Source organism: Eufriesea mexicana, unplaced genomic scaffold (assembly GCF_001483705.2).
Source record: "Eufriesea mexicana isolate 0111107269 unplaced genomic scaffold, ASM148370v2 scaffold555, whole genome shotgun sequence".
NCBI classification, from domain to species: domain Eukaryota; kingdom Metazoa; phylum Arthropoda; class Insecta; order Hymenoptera; family Apidae; genus Eufriesea; species Eufriesea mexicana.
In genome coordinates, this window is record NW_016908695.1 from 285,887 (window position 1) to 306,558 (window position 20,672).

The window sequence follows — 20,672 nt, forward strand, 5'->3', positions numbered from 1 at the left end:
ATACCAAACATTTGTGAACATATTATATATATATATATACGGTCTTCATAGCGAAAGCGTTGTGACGAGACAAATTAATATTAATTTCTCAAGTTTATTTTGAGCTTCTTGTGTGCATTGAAGTAATATACTAACACAAGTTAGAAAATAAAGTAATAATTTGCGAATTATTGTATATCCTTAATTTTCTCATATACATATTTTTACTGAATAAAGGTATTTTCCTTGGTACCCTAATCATGCAAACCAGTTACCCGCATTCTGTACATTTCTTTGTAAATAATAATTTAAAAAATATTTGACAAAATTTTGGTGACATTACCAAAATATTCTAAATTAAGTTTATGATAAAAACCTTAACAAGTATTTTGTTCAAATACATTATATATTAAATAATTTAAAACGAAATGTGTGAAGTGTAGCTTTATATTCAAAATTGACAGTACACGACCTTGGTTTACACGTTGAAGAATTAAAATTAAAGACAGAACGAAGAAACACCGTGTTCTACATAAATAAACAATACATTTCTTCGAATACCTAGCATATGCTAATAATAATAATTTTAATCTTTAATATATCTCAAAAGATGAAAAATATAGAAAAATTCGCAAATGTGTACTTAGTTTCTCAATCTTCGTAAGTGCATGTGTTTCTTCCATGTGAAACTAAAATTTAATCCTTATATAATGCACTTATATTTTCTATAATTAAATCGTAACACAAGAAGTTAGTAAAAGATATGAAGTAAAGAAAACAAATTAAAAAATAAAGAGAAAATTTGGAATTAATATGTCAATAAAGAGGGATCAAGGACAGATCGTAGGAAAGGAAACAGAAGCTGGCCGATAGAATTTGTACGAAAGAAATGATCGGTCACGGTGTTTAATTCTCGAAAAAGAACCGATGCTCTGGTAAACCGCAGACCACACACAAAACGGACCCATGAAATTAGCTGATATCTTGCCCCAGGGAAATATTTGACTTTCCTTTCATCCTGTATATTATTTCAGTTAAATCCTCTCGAGCAGCGGTTCGAAAAGGCAGTCTCACTTCTCGCTTGGGACTCTTTCTAATTTTCTCAGGGATTCTTCGAGGACTTCGTAAAAATCGTGTCACTGCGTAACGGTATTAATTATTATTGACAATTGATAACTTGCGAACTGAAAATAACAATTTATCTCGATACCAGCCTTGAGATCTATGTAGTTAATGCCATATTTATGAAGGTAAACTTGGATTATATTCCAACATAGTATTTTTCGATTAATTTCAATGAAATTAATTATATTAAATATTTTACATTAAATATTTTCCGAAATATTTTATTTTAATGTAAATAGGGAAATTAAAGCAATTCAAAGAAGCTTCTAATATTAATATTCCTTTAATGTTTAAGATTCAATATTCCTAATATTTAATATTATTTAATATCCCCAATAATTAATATTTAAAATGTAATATTTCTAGTAATTAATACTTAAAATTTAATATCCATAATATTCAGTGCCTGAAATTTAATAGTCCTAATAATTAATATTTGAAATTTAATATTTCTAGTAACTAGGGTTCAAAATATATCTGGAATAATTAGTAATCAATATTTAATATTCTTATTCTATTTTAAATCAAGTTTCTAGTTTTTTAAATTATTATATTATAGCCTCATCGAAAGGATGTTACAGAAAAGTAAAAAGGAATTTATTACAAATGTACAACCAAATTATTACTACTTAAATCAATTAAAACGCCATTGAAATTATGCAAGATATATCTATGCTTCATCTTTTTAAAATTTACGTTAGGTTTAACACTAGAACTATTGACCTATAACATGTACCTAAATATAGCATATACAGCCAATAAAAATTAAAGAAGTGACTTGATGAAAACAAGTATCTATAACATAACCTCCAATTAATAGTTACTAATATTAATTTTGCTTAAAATAGCTAACAGGAAACACAAATAATTCCAACACCAAATCCAATATGTATATAAAACACGATCACGACCCACCAACCTAAAATCCAAAACTCATCGGAAACGCGTAGAAACTGCCAAAAAGAAGAGACAATACCAAGCCAACTCGAGATTCGCCAAATAGGTTAACCGAAAAATGTAGGGGGAAAAAAATAAAAATCCAAACTACTGTGAAAAAGTAAGCCTGAATGGAACGCTTTAACGTGGAAGAATTGAAAAAAATTCGAAAAACGAAGTTAATCGCACGAGTGCACGAACGACTCGTTCGCCGCTCGTAAAATGCCTATTCGCGCTCCCCTCGAGAAACGACCGCTTGCTTCCGTATACGAGGCATGAACAACGAAGCTACGATCGAAGCTTCTCGAGCGCCATCTCGAGGCGGAGCGGAAGAAACACGGGGGCACCGGCGGTAGAAGAAAAGAACGGAGGGTGAATCGGCGAGAGCGTGTTATAAAATTCGTCGAATGTGGAGTACATGAGCCGTGTCGGAGGATGAACAACACATTAGTCAAAGGCAGTTTACGTGGTGGACGAGTACGCGGTGTAACCGACGGCCTGGTATTCGTGAGTTGTCTACCAATTTGTTTCACCGTTTGACAAATGCATTCGGGACCGGGATGGGCAAACTCGTCTGACAGAACGGAACGGCGAAGGGAAAAGTGGGGAAAAATAAAGTGGCACGGATACACGGCCACCATTGGCCAGCGGTGGTGGTGGTGGTGCCCCACGCTTCTGGATACCGGGGATTGACGTTGGCATTCGTGTTATCGTCGGTGTTGGTTTTGCTTTCGAAGTCGGTGTACGTGACACGCGTGAGCTGCGATGATGTTGGTATCAATGATGACGGCGAAGGAAAAGGAGCGTTCTGTGTTGGTAACAGACGACGACGGGCGGCTGGCGTGGGCTGCAGAGGGGAGGCTGCACGCCGAAAGGAGAAGAGGATAGCAGAGGGCGCTGGATCGCCGCTCTGATTTGGGTTACTAAACTGTAAACAAATTCCAACTTTTTGTTCCATCGATTATCGATCGGCGCCGAGTGCAGGGACCTCCGAGTACACTGGCACGGTATGCGCGGTATACGCGCCGCTTCCATGAATAATACGAGCTGGGATAGTAGCTAACGGGTGTCTCTAAGGGCGCTATTCTTTCATAACGACCTGCCTTCCAAATTCCACTTCCACGCCGGTATGTGCGTATTTTCCCAAATTATATGCCTTCGGTAAACATCCTTTCTATCGATCCTGCTGATACTCGCAGCTGGATCTTCGCGCACTTTTCAGACATGTTATTTGGATGTACACGCGCGTGACGCGTGCATATGGTATACGGTACGAGGTGTTTTATATAGAATAATTTTGGAGATTCTGAGTTCGAGGCTCCAAAGAGAAATACTTTCTGTACAAACATTTTCTTACTTTTGGTATGTACGAGTAGATTTTAGGAGTATCTTTTGCGTATATCAGCTAGATTTATTAACCCGTTGCACTCGAGAAGTGACCATTTTATGAAATTTGGAAGATCGATATTAATTAATATATCAAATTTATTGTAATGTAACAGTGTGCGAGATATCAAATAATTCTATTATTATACAATTCTTTATTTACTGCTCAAAAAAGTATCGTCAGTTTTTTAGTAGATTTGCACTCGAGAAGTGACCATTTCATGAAATTTGGAAGATCGATATTAATTAATATATCAAATTTATTATAATGTAACAGTGTGCGAGATATCGAAATCAAATAATTCTATTATTATATAATTCTTTATTTACTGCTCAAAAAAGTATCGTCAGTTTTTTAGTAGAGAATCTTTGAATTTCTACTCTTCTCTAGACAAAAAATCGTCGAGTGCAAAGGGTTAAGTTAGGTTAGGCTTTAAAGAAATTTTAAGTTTGAAATTGAGAAGATAATTGTATATACATATAATATACATTATAATCTAAAAACTTTGTCAATTTTATAGAAATTTTAAAGTTTTAGTAGAGAATCATTGAATTTCTACTCTTCTCTAGACAAAAAATCGTCGAGTGCAAAGGGTTAAGTTAGGTTAGGTTTTAAAGAAATTTTAAGTTTGAAATTGAGAAGATAATTGTATATAAATATAATATACGTTATAATCTAAAAACTTTGTCAATTTTATAGAAATTTTAAGTTTACGATTCCAACGATAAATATTCTTGATACAAAAATTAATCTTTTTAATTTTACTATATATAGGTAGATTTTGGAGATGTATTTTATACAATATAATCTAGCAGATTTACTAATTTTTCAGAAATTTTTAATGCTTCATATTTCAAAGATAAATATTCTTGATGCAAAAATTAATTTTCTTAATTTTACTATATATAAGTAGATTTTGGAAATGTATTTTATACAATATAATCTAGAAGATTTACTAATTTTTAAGAAACTTTGAATGCTTCATATTTCAAAGATAAATATTCTTGATACCAAAATTTATTTCCCCGCTGTACAAAGATTCCTTCATTTTTTGTGTAATTAAGAACTTGAATTAGGAAGTGAAATATATTTAAAATATTTAAAAATGTTATATAAGTTATTCATATGTGTATTTATGTAAGTGACTTGTAACGTTTTAAATATTTTATGAAAAATTCATTTCTCCTCGAGAAATAAATTTGTTTTTATGAAACTTTTGTGGATAAAGAGATATCTTGCCAGGTATCAGAAAGTTGAGATGAAGTATTCTCGTGATTTCATGGATTATGGAAAAGTGAAATTATGTTTGTTAAACGAGTAATATTTGATTATTATCAAACTTCTTTCTATCAGATGTAAAAATCAAAAGATTTGAGCGACTTCTTCAATTTCCTAGATTCTTGTACAAGAAGTTACTTATCAATTGCTTATAGAATTTAAATATTTAAATATTTATATAAATATTTATCTACTTCAAATATTTTATTAATTTTATTTTAATTTTATTTTCTACTTTAAATATTTTTAATTTTAGTTTAATTTTATCTACTTTATCTGCTTTAAATATTTATCTACTGTCTATCGTATCTGTATTATATCTATCTATACAATCATCTATATCACATTATAGTATATATTTATCTACTACGAATACACAAAAATTTAATATAGCGTGAATTAAATAATTTAATATCGTTCTCATTATTAACTTGGAAATTACGAAACTTTTATTTCCTTTTTAAATTAAACTTGCAGCCTTTCAAATTTATATTCGAGGGACTTAAAATACCTTACTTCTTCAATTTTCTAATAAAAAGAATAATTTGCTATACAACAAATTTCTCGTGAATTATTTTATAAAATTTATTATACTATAAATATTTATTTACTTTATACGAATAACCAATAATTCACTGTTTTATGCTTCAAACAAATTTATACCGTCGTTATTATAATCAATTTAGCAATTATAAAGGTAAACACGAGTCTAATTACCTTCTCACTCTCCTCTCGGTTTAAAGTAAACTTACTTTTACAACACGAAATAACGACATTCCTTGATTTCATAGCGTTTCAAATTTATATTCGAGGGATTTAAAATACCTTCCCCCTTCGATTTTCTGATAAAAGAATTTACTCTTCTGCGCAAAACAAATCTCGCAAATTATTTTACAAAATCCACTTTAAATATTTATATTTACCTATTACAAATAGTGGTGCAACAATTTATTATTCCCTAAACAAATTCATCTCACTGCTATTATTATTAATTTATTAATTATAAAGCTACACGCGAGCCTAATTAATTTCGAACTCTCCTCTCGCCGTAAATTAAACTTACTTTTACAACACGAAATAACGACATTCCTTGATTTCACGGCCCCCTTACACGCCTGGAAGGAACGTAAAAAATAGCTCGCGACAGCGCGTCAGAAAAATCCCTTGCATCAGGTTCGCGGCGACCGTGCCGATGTTCGCGTTTTCCCTTTTCGGTGTAGCAGCATTTCTTCGAAATCACTTTCGCGGTCGAAACTTTCTCGCGATATTAAACGCAACGAGGTGTTGGCAAGCGTCATCGGGGAAGAATTTTTATCGGATGCGAGACCTACGGCGATCCAGCGATGACAATCGAGGACGAGGAAGAGCGCGACGCGCCGCTCATTCGAGATAAATATAAAAATGCAAATGCGAATGGAAAAGACGTGGCAGAGCGTCTGCAGAGGGAAGGGGGAAGCCCGCGATCGTAAACCGACGCGACACCAGCCGGGGACACGCGAGAATTGCAACTCAAACACGATACGACCTGAAGAAGGACGAAGATCCGGTGCTCCGTTCCACGAGATACACTGGGCTACCGTGTAATCGGACTTCAAACCGGATCGAACGTTCGAACCGTGTCAATGGCTGAGATCTGAGGACATCCTGTACGCTTCGATCACGGAAGAAAACATCGATCTACCAGTTTCGTGCGTCAGACTGTCCAAAGGGTACTCTAGACTGACAGACAGTCGTTTGCGAAAGTATGCAAATAGTTTCGGTCCAGGATTTTTAATTCCGAATCTGTTATGGGTAATCAAAAGATCATTTGCAATTTTCTGATTAAAAATTCAGCTATTATATCGCCATTCTGATTTATCTATAGGCTGTTTTAATAATTAGGATCGGTCATTTGGCTAGTTGTGTTTGGTTTAGTGTCATTGTTTGAGATCCTGAACCTGGTCAGTCTGTTGAAAGGGTACTCCAAATGAACATGCAGTCATTTGTGAAAGTATGCAAGTAGTTTGGGTCCAGAATTTTTAATTTTGAACTTGTTATAGATGATCAAAAGATCATCTGCAATCTTCTGATTGAAAATTCTGCTATTATGTTGCCATTCTGATTCATCTATAGACTTTTAACAATTAAGATCGGTCATTTGACTAAATGTGATTGGTTTAGTATCATTTTCTGAGATCCTGATCCTGGTCAGTCTGTTGAAAGGGTACTCCAAATCAACATACAGTCGTTTGCGAAAGTATGCAAATAGTTTAGGTCCAGAATTTTTAATTCCGAATCTGCTATGGGTGATCAAAAGATCATTTGTAATCTTCTGATTAAAAATTCAGCTATATGTCGCCATTCTGATTCATATCTAAGTTGTTTTAACAATTGTGATCGGTCATACAGCTAGCTGTGATTAGTTCAGTGTCAGTGTCTGAGATCCTGAATCTAATCAGTCTGTCCAAAGGATACTCCAAATCTATATACAGTCGTTTTCGAAAGAATGCGAATGATTTTAGTCCAGAATTTTTAATTCCGAATTTATTATGGTTGATCAAAAGATCACTTGCAATCTTCTGATTAAAAATTATGCTATTATGTGGCAATTCTGACTCATGTCTAAGTTGTTTTAACAATTATGATCGGTCATTTAGCTAGCTGTGATTAGTTCAGTGTCAGTGTCTGAGATCCTGAATCTGATCAGTCTCTCAAAAGGGTACTCCAAACTGACATACAGTCATCTGCGAAAGTATGCGAATGGTTTGAGCCCATAGTATTCAATGTTAAACCTGCTATAGTTTAATTATAGCTCGTTCTTAAACCTTTGATTAAAAATTCTGCAGTTATTGCTTTCGTCGCGTCATTGCTTTAACGATTATGACCGATTATTGGCCGACTGTGGAAGTGTCATTGGAAGAAATCCTGTATCTGAATATATGCCGTACTCTTTGATCACGGAAGAGAACATCGATCTACCAGTTTCGTGCGTCAATCTGCTGAAAAAAAAATATTTTAAAGCGTCGTACAGTCATTTACGAAAGTGTACATGGACGATTTGAGTGCAGAATTTATGATGCTAAACCTACCACGGTTGGTCGAATGATCGTTTTCAAACTTCTGATTAAGAATGCTGCTGTTATTGCTTTCGTCACTTGGATTTATATACAGGCTGCTTTAACGATTATGACCGATCATTGGCCGGCTGTGGTAGGTTCAGTGTCACTGGAAGAGATCCTGCATTTGGGCACACTCTGTATCTTCGATCGTGGAAGAAACCGTCGATTTATCAGTTTCATGCGTCAGTTTCTTCAAAGAATACTTCAAATTGTCGTACAATCGATTACGAAAATACTCGAACAGTTTTATCACTTTCACTTTTATTCATAGATAGTCTGCTTTGTTAACTACGACCGATCGTTTGATCATTTGGCCATGATAAGTTTGGTGTCACTGACTGAGATTTCAAGCTTAACGACATCCTGTACACTTCGATCACGAAAAAATAATCGATCTACTGATGTCGTGAGGCAATTATTTCTGAGTACTTCAGATCAAGAAACAAACGCTTATAAAAGCATTCGAAGAACTTGAGTTTTGAACTTTTAATACTAAACTAGTCTAATGACCATTTTTGAATTTTTGTTTAAAAATTCTGTATTCAATATTACCTTCCTACGACTTCTTTCATAATGATTTCGTAGTAATACATGAAGAGTTATCAGTGAGAAAAGAAACAAGATTTAATAAATGAGTCGCTTAGAACCCAATGCGGTTAAGTCCAATTTTTTGATATTTTCTAATTTTTGTAAATTTTAATGGAATAAATAATATAAAGGGATTTTCTTGTTACTTCGCTTTGATAGTCTTTAAAAAGAAGGCATTTATATTAAGGCGTTTTACGTACTGAAAAATATTAATTTTCTCAATTTCTATTTTCTGGTCTTAACCGCATTGGCTTCCGAGCGACTTAAATATGACTAAATCATTTAATCTAAAGTTTCTATTTTCATTTGGCAGATCAAAAAGTGAAGTGTACAGTCCTGACTGCTATAATGCTATTTACAATTGTCAAAATGTGCACGTAAAATTATTAAGCGGACATATATACTCCATTTATTCGCTTTATTTCTCATATATCCAATTTTCCAACATCCCTCTTCTTCCTTATTTTATGCCTTTCAAGTGTCACATACAGTTCGCTTCATAAACCACAACTGATCACTTGACCGGTCATTTGACCAGCTGTAGTAGGTTTACTGTCACTGGCAGAGATCCCACAACTGAGGAGACCCTGCACGCTTTGATCACGGTAGAGAACATTGATCTACCAGTTTCACGCGTCAAACTGTCCAAAGGGTACCTTCAATTTATATACCCGTCAAAAAATATTTGTACAATTTGTGCACCGAATTTTCAACAGTGAACCTATCACGGTCTAAAAAATCCTTTTCAAACTCTTGATTAAAAATTTTCAACTAAAAATTCTGCTCGTCAGTGTCTACACATTTCAAATTAGTAGTAACGAGAGTTTGACCAATTTTACCAACACCAAACATTACAATTTAGCTAGAAAAAGAATTGAATATTTTAAAAGCGTTTAATTGCAATTACTTAATATATACCTATTTCGTTTAACACTAGAACTATCAACCCAGTCAAAATGACTGGTCCCAGAATTTTCCTTTTTGCAATCACCGAACACATACGCTTGCTTTAAGAATAAAATTGGCATCAATTCATATTAAGAAAGAACTGTAGTCAATATTGTAGGATGGCGAATATTGGTCTTGAGACACCGAAGATTCAAGAAAGAACAAGAACACGATAACACCAACTCAAAACTCGTAAACTGATTTAACTTAAAGAATATCAAGATAACAAACACACACAAAGACGCTCTCTTTTAAAACTCTCTTTCCAACACCAAGCGACTCACGCTTGTGCTGGTCACAACCGATTTCAAAGGACTCTGTTTTGGTTGTCAAGGACCACGCTTTCATGCTTTCCTCAACCTACGCTTCACCTCCCCATAGAGGAGTCAGGCAACTTAATTTTGTTATATAGAATAACTTTTCTATTTGCTTTTAGAAGATATCGATCGATTTACAATTTGTTTCTGTTGGCAATAGCCGATTCGCGATTTCTTTTGGTATCCTACAATAATGTTCTCGTTATCCCAAAATCTGACGACCTAATCTTCGTGAAACAAATGAAATATATCGTAATTAGAGAAGATGTCTGAGAAAAATTAGAAGACAATGTAAATACCAAGCAGAAAATACCAAATATGAACCTTTAACACCTACAATTTATACAAATTTTGGTTGCCGTGCCGCATTCTACAATATAATATGCGGTAAAGCGTTACATTGACGCCTCACTGCGTCTGCGAGCTAACTATGGAATCGCAGAAACCAGGGTTATATCGCTCCATCAGCCACCTCCTCCGATACTCGCCTAATCACCCGAGCCACGCTACTACCTGGACACTCCAATCACGCAACGAGTAAAGTCGAATTCATCCTAATCGGTATGCCAGGAATTTACTATTAACCGTTTGACTCCCAAGCAGCGCGATCGCGCTCTTCAGTCGAAGTGGCGCGCTCAACTTTGCTGATGCACGTACGTCACATAGCACCAACAAGCGCTATCGCAACGATTGCGATTTTTCGACAGAAAATTAAACAAGCACTCTATCTAAACGCACCGTTTGGACTTCTTCGCACTCGACTAAGGCAAGCGTTATCGCGCTGTTCCGCGTTTTTCCACCGTGTTCTTCCAAAAGCCTCTGGGACTCAAACGGTTAAATAGGACCAAGGGCGTTTCTTTGGTCCGCGAATCGGTCACCTTAAAAAGAGGACAAGTCCCTCACCGAAGACCGTGGTGGAGGAACCCCTTTCCTCAAGGTGACGAGCATAAAGATCATCCGCGCATTAATGACCTCGTCGAAAATGACCGCTTCTTGAATTTATCCGTTTATGACTCCTTAGCCCGACGAGGTCTAAGGGTACTACGAACGCGGACTTCGACTGACCCTGACGATTTAACTTTCGGTTGCCGTGTCGCCCACTACAATATAACATTCAATATGACGTTACATTGACGCCGCATCGCGTCTGCGATCTAACTGTTAGCCGGCGTGACGGACACGTCGTTTTCGTTTCTGCGACAAATGCCTATCGACGTGGTACACACGTCGCTGACAGCTTCGGAACAAAAGCATCTCGACGTGCGTGGCACGTCTTTATAGCGCGAGTGGTTAAATTCGTAGACGAGATGAAGGAGATGAGAACCTCAGCGAATTGGAAAGTGTGTTTACTAACAGTTTACCGTTTCTCCGAGGACCAAGATGTATCGAATAGTTGCTGGCTTACGGTTTAATCGCTTGATCTGTTGATTCGTTGTTTTACACCGTTGGCAAAGTAATACTTCCCGTGTGATATTTTCCTTTCCTGTTAGTTATTCGTTAATTGATTGGTCACAGTCACGGAGCAACCGCGAATCCGCGATGTCATCCGTGTTACGGGACCGATAAATGGCGGAGCCTGGCGATCGTTGCTGGAAAAATGATTGCATCTTTCGAGCTAGTTCATGATATATCTCGCAAGGATAGAATAGAAGATGGCACGGAGCAAGGCTTCCTGTACAGTCATTGCATCCTTTAACTCAGCATGGGGTACATTGTGATGCATTCGTGGTTCCGTCGTTTACTTTCGCTCTCTTTAAAGGTTGACCCATTCTCGCGGCCCTAGGAATCTGCCTCTTTCTCTTCCGAAAATGTCTAAATGACCATTCAGATGTGCTTCAGCAGCGTACGGCCCTGACGTTTGTTTTCTATCCGGCTTATATTCGAATAGCGGCTTAGGTCTCGCTAGAAGGATTAACAACTGTGGCTCTTTTACCAAATGGGCCGCAGGAAGGCGGAAAGAGAGGACGAAATGTCGTCAGTCTTTTCGCTATGCATTGTGCTCTATGTATGAAAATCCTCTGGTTCGGCGAATAGCTCGAAGATACCAGTCATTGCCAGTGTTATGCTGGAATTTCTTTGCAACTTTTATAAATATTCATTTAATTTTCAAATATTGACAATGGTTATTTATTTGAAGGCAATAATTACAGTAATGTTTCGATTTTATTTTTTTATTTTTTTTTAAGGGTCTACGTGGATCTATAGATCTATGGGATCTACGTGAGTTGTTTTTAGAAATATTCCTTTAGTTTTTAGATAGTAATAATGGTTATTTGAAGAGAATAATTGCAATAATCTTCCGATTTTATTTTTTTATTTTTATTTTTTTTTAAGGGTCTATGTGGATCTATAGATCTATGGGATCTACGTGAGTTGTTTTTAGAAATATTCGTTCAGTTTTTAGATACTAATAATGGTTATTTGAAGAGAATAATTGCAATAATCTTCCGATTTTATTTTTTTATTTCTATTTTTTTTTAAGGGTCTATGTGGATCTATAGATCTATGGGATCTACGTGAGTTGTTTTTAGAAATATCCGTTGTTTTTAGATGTTAATAATGGTTACTTATTTGAAGGGAATAATTGCAATGATTTTTTGATTTTATTTGTTTTTCTTTTTTCTTTTTTTGAAGAATCTATGTTAGTCTATACTCTATAGAGTCTATGTGAATTTTTTTAGAAATATTCGTTTAATTTTTAGATACTAATAATGATTATTTAAAGTGAATAATTGCAATAATCTTTCGATTTTATTTTTTAATTTTTTAATAGTTTATGTAATAATTGTTGTTTTCGTAGATACATATTTTTGTATTTTTGTCAGATTCATATTTAATTTTTGAATAATTATGAGCAATATGATGAGTAGCATGATGAGTAGAATCATGGTAATATTCTTTTTCAATTTTATTTCATGAAGAAGTTCATAAAATACCTGTTCTTTGTATGAAAATTCTTCTCATAGTTTTGAGTGAAATAATTGAACTTCTTTTCAGGCTCTATAGGAATATCTGTTCAGTTTTTAAATAATAATTGCGTTTTATAATATTTTTATTTCACACTTTTAAAGAAGACTAGACAAGACAATTTTCTTGCATATAAAAATCCTTTGCTGTAGTGAACAGCTCAGAGATATCACAGACATCTCGAATTACAATTTCAATTTCCTTTAAACTTCTTAAAAATATTCGTCTATTCATTGAAACAAATAATTCAAATAATCTTGTTCATTTTTCTACAGAAATGTGTAAAATATAATATTTATCTGTACGTTAATACCTCCGTTTAGCTAAAAAATAATAGATATTGCGAACACCTCAAATTTCTAAAAATTCCAAATTATAAATGGTATAACAAAAATAATTGCAATGTTCTTTCTTAAAGAATTTCTAGTTTAATCATTTTTTAATTATTTATTATTTTAATTATTAGCATTAATTTCAAAGAAGCCTATATATATTTACTATTATTACCATTTTCATTAGACACGTATCTTTGAATATATAATAAGCAATATAATATTCTCTTTAATCCCTTCAATGTTCACATATGTTCGATATTCTGGACTACCCGATTTTCAATTAAAAACACGAATGGCTACGAAGCTGTTAAACGTTTTCTCATATTTCCAAACGTTTCATCTCGTGTGATCCCTAGATAGGGGAACGAATGGGAATTAAAATTCTATTGATACGCTTTTCAGTAAATATTCTGACACTTTGGCCTGCTAATAGAATTAGGAAATTATTGCAAGGAGCATCTCGGCAGGACGAAATGACCGTGAAGGATTACACCGTGAATGGCGAAGAAAGGGGATGAGGAATACGACTTTAACTCGCAACTGCCCCATTATTGCTAAATCCCTGACAAACGGTCATTGTCGGGAGTGTCAACGTTCTTTGGAACGTACAATCGTGCCGGGATGAAGTGCAACGAGCACGAGAGAACAGAGAAGAGATTTTGTTGACCTAAGCTGATTAACTCGACCACCGTTTAGCAGCCTCTGATCGAGGCTCCTTTGGATATCTGCGCCAACATAAAGGACCCTCTGTCATCTGGTTTGCTCAGCTGTGAACGAACCTGCAACGCACAAATGTTTTGCTATTTTGCGTTCCCAATTCGCTATTTTTCTCTCCTCTTGATGAATACTTGTCTCATATAATAGTCACATTCCAATAAGATAGTGTAATTCAACGTTTATAGAGACATTTTGAAAATATTTTTGTAACTGTATATATTGAATTTAAAATGCAATAACATTTATTACATAAGTGTTATGTAATGAATATTATATAATTATACATTTGGCAATAATATTATTTAATAATGGGATTACAGGATATTGTATTTAACTGCAGATAATGGAATAATTTATGAAGAAGATATGAAATAAATATTCTTTCAAAAGTTATTTGGTATAGAAGAAGTCAGTTGAGTGTAATTGTAGAATAGATATTAAAATCAAGTTAATTTTTATTATTCCATAATAAATTATTTTATACCGTAGGATGATATAAATTAGATAAATGAACTTTAAGTCAATGCAAATTATTAGTTAAATTCTATGTAGCTATATTAATTAATTGTATCGAATAAATCTATTAAAAAATTATTTGTATCGCATACTTCCTTCTAAATCAAACAATTTTTATAAAAATATTTTTAAATGAATATCTATAATCCCTTGTGAGAAATTTCAGTTTCCAGTGAAACAAAATATTCTGTATAATAGTACATAATATTACCTCATTTACTAATATTATATTATATAATAAGGATTGTACATTTGAAGTACTACATTCGTGATATCAGTAAATACCATGTATGTATTATAATTAATGTATGACAAGTATATAAGTAAATAAAAGAATAAAAAATAATTTAATTTCAAATTGAAAAAATTTCCTGAAATTCAATTCTAATTAGCTCAGAATTATTTTAATTCTAATCATTTTTAACTAGTTCACTTTCAAATATAATCTCTGACACGTTACATGAATGACATTGTAAAATAAAATATAGCAAACCAAAAGAAATCAAAAATAATAAAATACCAATATTAATTATTGTTAAATGTCAAATTAAATACTAGCAAACTCTAAACAACTAATACAATCTCAAACATGTAAGTACATGAATGAAATTGTAAAATAAAATTTAACAAACCAAAGGAAATCAAAAATGATAAAATACCAATATTAATTATCGTTAAATATCAAATTAAATACTAACAAACCCTAAACAACTAATATAATCTTTTACACGTACATGAATGAAAATGTAAAATAAAATATAACAAATCAAAAGAAATTAAAAATAATAAAATACCAATATTAATTATCGTTAAATGTCAAATTAAATACTAATAAACCCTAAACAACTGATGTAATGTCTTACACGTATATGAATGAAATTGTAAAATAAAATATACCAAAACAAAAAGAAATCAAAAATAATAAAACACCATATCAATTATCATTAAATTTCAAATCTAATAGTAACAAACTCTAACCAACTAATATAATTTTAAACAGGTAATTACATGAACGAAATTGTAAAATAAAATATACCAAAACAAACAGAAATCAAAAATAATAAAACACCAATATTAATTATCGTTGAATGTCAAATTAAATACTAACAAACCCAAAAAGCTGATATGATCTCTTACACATACATGGATGAAATTCTAAAATAAAATATACCAATCCAAAAGAAAATCAAAGGCAACAGAGCACCGATATTAAACACGGTTAAATAACAAATTAAAACTAACAAACCCCGAACCATTCCCCGGAACCCTAATTTGTAACAAACTAACGAGAAGCGAAAACAAATTCGTGCCACAAAAAGGGCAGCAAACCCCCCGAAAATAATATTCCTTTCTTTCCTTCCATTTATTCTCTCGGGTGGTCACCTAAAAAGACGACATCGTTAAAACCACGAGCAATCGAATGTTCAAAAATACACGCTGAAAGAAAATCACGTTCAATTTTCAGCCAACCCACATTCCCAAAATTCCTACTATCATCCGTTTCCGATCCAATCGGCCATCCTCGCCAGATCAATAAATTACCAGCGAACACCGCGTTGGAAAATTATAATTACCCTCTGAGAATCTTTCAACGCCCTCGACGCGGTGCCCCTGCGCCAGCAAAATATTTTTGTCGAATCGAGAGGGGAGCGTCGAAAGACATTAGCGAGCCGAGCACCAGCCCTTTCTGCGTGCCTAATATACGAAGAGCGGCGAGGCGACGAATATAAAACCTGCCGGCTGCGGTCGTTTCTTCTTTCGGCCAGCACGACTAATAGCCGGCATGGTTTTGCAACTGAAAGGAACAGCGACGCGGTTGAATCCACCAGCGCCAGTCCGCGTAAATTGCCTAATTTAGGCGCGAGGCCAGACGGGTCACCGTTTCTTAGCGAGGGCAATCAGAAGGTATAGCAAGGGGTTGCGAAGCTTGTTAGGCTACCGCACAGCGACAAACGCGTGGCTCCTGCCTTGCAACCTCCTTTCACCGTTTTCTTCTGCGGATTAACTCGTCCGAGATTTGCCTCGGATAAGAAAAACGAGAAAGAAGAACCGGGCATGGGGGTAGAATCGAATAGGAAAATGGATATTTGCACGACGGGGGTTGTGGGGGACGGTTACGGCGCATGGTAATAGATCATGATGTTTATATCCGGAACAGGATGGCGAGAGAAATAAAAGATAATGTATAATGGCTGCTTTGATAAATCGTCATATTCTGAATTATGAATATTGCTTTGTTCTTTTTAAATTGTAATAGAGGGTGGTGTAGTGTTGTATTTTATGAAATAAATTGTTTGAGGAAGTACGTTGTAATGTGTTTGCTAGATTGGGATGTGTTAGATAAAAGAATTTTGTGGTATGTTAATTATTTGTTAATTGTAGTGTTGTATTTTATGGAATAAATTGTTTGAGGAAGTACGTTGTAATGTGTTTGCTAGATTGGGTTCTGTTAGATAGAGGAATCTTGTGGTATGTTAAATATTTGTTAATTACAGTGATTGTAAAATTGAAGGAAGTCAGTTTAGATCAATGTTGTGTATGTTAGCTTGAAATGTGATGGGGAAAAGTAATTGAGTCTAAACAGGAAATTTATTTTCAATAAAATAAGTTAATAATATTTTGTAAAATCATGTGAATAATGATAATCAGAATTATATGATAATTACTTGAAATTATGCGTTATTAATATGTATATTTTATTATCATAATTTTAAAAATAATGTAAAAATCAAAACAATTGTTAATAATATAACTACTGTGCAATGAAGTGTGATTAAGTATTATGTACATAGGTAATAATAATTAAAGTATTATGAAAGTATTAAAACATGGAAGTATTACTTCATTGTTATTAACAATAATTGAAATATTATGAAAGTAATTGAGTATACACAAGCTATTCATTTGCCAAATTGATTAACTCTACAAAGCAAAAAGTAAGAAAAGAAGTTTTATTTTATTAATATTTTATATTAATTATATGTTATTATATTAATATTTCATAATTGATTTATTAAAATAAATAAATATTCTTAACTTTATTGGAATAAATTTATCATTTGATAAAATAAATAAATATTCTTAACTATATTGGAATAAATTTATCATTTGATAAAACCATGTACGAATATTAATAAGAATTAATTGATCTTCTTACAGTAATACTTTGTTAATATATGTAAGTATGATTCAAAAATTAAAGCAACCGTTGTAGGTAGGATCTGAAATGTATGACTAAATGTCAACCTAAATATTCTGTATATTGATAATAATAATCAAAGTATTATGGAATTATAGCAATATTAAAATATTATATCATTACTTTTAATAATAAGTAAACTATTATAAGAATAATTAAGTGTATATGAGCTATACATGTTATAACATATGTAAAAATTTACTTTAAATATGCAAACTCAAGTATCGAGCAAGTATTTTGGCAGTAAAATTTAAAGAAGATTCAAAATGTAGAGTTAATTATTCTGATCTGTGAATAACTCATACATATTTTATATACTATAACCATGTTTCAATACCAATAAAAATTAATATTAATTTTGCCAAAATTATCTCTATATTTTCATAACTGTCAACCCATGAAAGCTAAAACCAATCACTTTGATTAACTTGCTGGTTCTAGTATTAAATTAAACAAATATTTATATACCACAAACAATACTAGAAAAATACTGTGTATTTACACACATTCCACATTAACCTCTACATGTCACTTACAAAAACAATTCATTAAAAACCTATAACGAAACCAATGAATAAACTATCTATAAACTTATCAATTACGTTCTCTACATATTACCCTACACACATTGTACAACAAACATTTCCATTCTAACACGTTTATCTTCCAATTCAATGTTACATCTAGTCGACCCACTCGAGTAATAAAAATGAATTCCTACCTTCAGGAAACGCTGTTCCTATTAGACGAGCTGCACATTCCACCCCGTGATTGTCTTCTATCACAAATATCGTTCCGTTTATCCAAATTCTTGCCATATCGATGCCCGGAATCGCGTCGTAAAGGAGCACGTGGTATAGGTTATGAGACAAAAAGGCGCGCGATACGTAACGAAGATGTCGCCCTCTGTCAACGAAATAGCCGCGCGTAGACAAACGAGGGAAAGAAACGATAGGGGAAACGGATCGTAGGCAGTAAATTTACTCGAAAGAAATACGCGTTTCTGTTATTACGTGGAGGCTGTGGGTAACAGGATGCCGGCGGTACTGGTTCACGGCGTAAAGTCGATGTATCACTACGTTCCAAAGCGAGCAAGTAAATAAGTAAGCGTGCGAATGGCTCGCTGTAACTACTGAACCTCGACGAGCTAAAGCAATTTGTGGCACGCGAGGTTTGCACCATGCCTCCGGGCCCTCGCCACGCGCCACTCGTCTTCTATATGGAGCACCAGCTCACTTCACCTTCGAGATTTCAATCATCCAACCATTACTATCGTTTCCGATCGCGACACGGACTACCGATTACACACCGTACCACGAGACAATAATTACACTCCCAATTTTGATTCTCGATAACTGATTACTTTATTATCTGCCAACCTACGTATATCCATTCCGAATTCCTGTAGTCTAATTACTGTATCTTAAACGTACGAATGGTTCGAAATTAATTGTCATTCGTGTCATTTCATTTTACTATTATAATTTTATTTTGTAATATATTATTATAGAATTTTAAGTTTATTGTAGAACGCCGTAGTACTGTTGAATGATATATTATTATGTAATAATAGGTATGATACCTTTCTTAATTTATTATTATGTAAGGTTATAATACTTTTAAAAATCAATTATTATTTAATATAATAACTCTTCCCTAATATATTATAACAGTAAATAATATTATAATATTCATCATAATTTTTTTCAATATATACCTAATCCTATAATACTTCAAAAATGTATTAGTATGTAAACTTATAGTACCTCCAAAAAATATATTATTATTTAATTATATAATACGTTTAAAAATCTATTATTATTTAATATTATGGCACTACATTATATTGTATTTGTATTTGTATATACCTAATCCTATAATACTTCCAAAATTTATTATTATGTAATCCTATAGTACCTCCAAAAATGTATTATTATGTAATTATATAATACGTTTAGAAATCTATTATTATTTAATATTATGGCACTACATTATATTGTATTATTACATTAGTGTATTTCAATATTTTATTATTAATATTATTATAGTATTATTATAGTATTATTATAGTATTATTAGTATTATTAATATTGAAATACTCACTTCGATTCGTTATTATATAATATTATAACACATCCTTAAATTTAATGTTCTATAATGTCATAATAACCCCTCAAGTTGATTTTTATATAATACCATAATGCTCTCTAAATTTTGAAATAGTTATTTGCGGTTCGAATTCGTGCTTAATAGTTTCATGGAACCATGTGACGTAATGGCCACCCATCTCGTAACAGACTTGCTAAATAACTTTGCCAAAGAATTTTATTCTTTAATTTAAATACAACTACGTGGTATGCAATTACAATAGCTTTTTTAATTAACCACTTTAAGCGTCAACAAATTTTTTGGACAGTTTATTAAGAGACAACGAAGTATCAATTTGTCATTGAAACCCTCGTTCTTCAAGTTCGACAATTTTTCAATATATCGTAGAAATGAAGACTTAGAGCAACCTATTTTGCAATGACAAATTTGTGCAATTTGCAAAAGACTTTCGATATTATATAATCGGATTTTGCCTATGGGAGCACGCTCATGGCAGTGTATGCGTCACCATAGACTCGTCACTCATCTACTATTTCTATATTCGCTGTATATAACGGGTGAACTCGACAAAAAGGTATCCCATAAAATTGAATCGAATTTTTTCTTACGTTTCCCTCGTAAGAAATGGGGGTAACCAGGTTATTTATATAAAATATTCCTTGAAACATTGACACATTACTAATATTACTTACTTTAATGCGATATATGTAAATAAAATATTTATTTAAAACTACTAAAGAAATCAAATAATTAAATTTAACCTTAGATTAAACAGAAAATCCATCCTATATTCATCTTAGTATTAAGTCAGGTTAGGTTATCTAGGCTGAGACTGCACTCTCCAACATTGTGATTTCAAACAAATTTTTGGTCAAAGTCAAAATCAATGATCAATGGTCAAATGGTCAAAAATCAATTTTTGGTTAAATTTTTCGTCAAGAAAATCTTGAAAAATGTCACATTCAAAATCTTAACGCGATCACCCGTTATATACGTATTATACACAGCAACTGTGGGGTGTTTTTAGAAAGAACTGCACATAAAAATGTACATTAAGTGTCAAAAATTTTTGCAGATATTTCTGAAACTAAGAAATACCAATCTTTACGTCAGAAAGGCAAAATTGTGTCAATTATGTAATTCTTAGCGTAATTAAAAATCGTCGGAATCGAA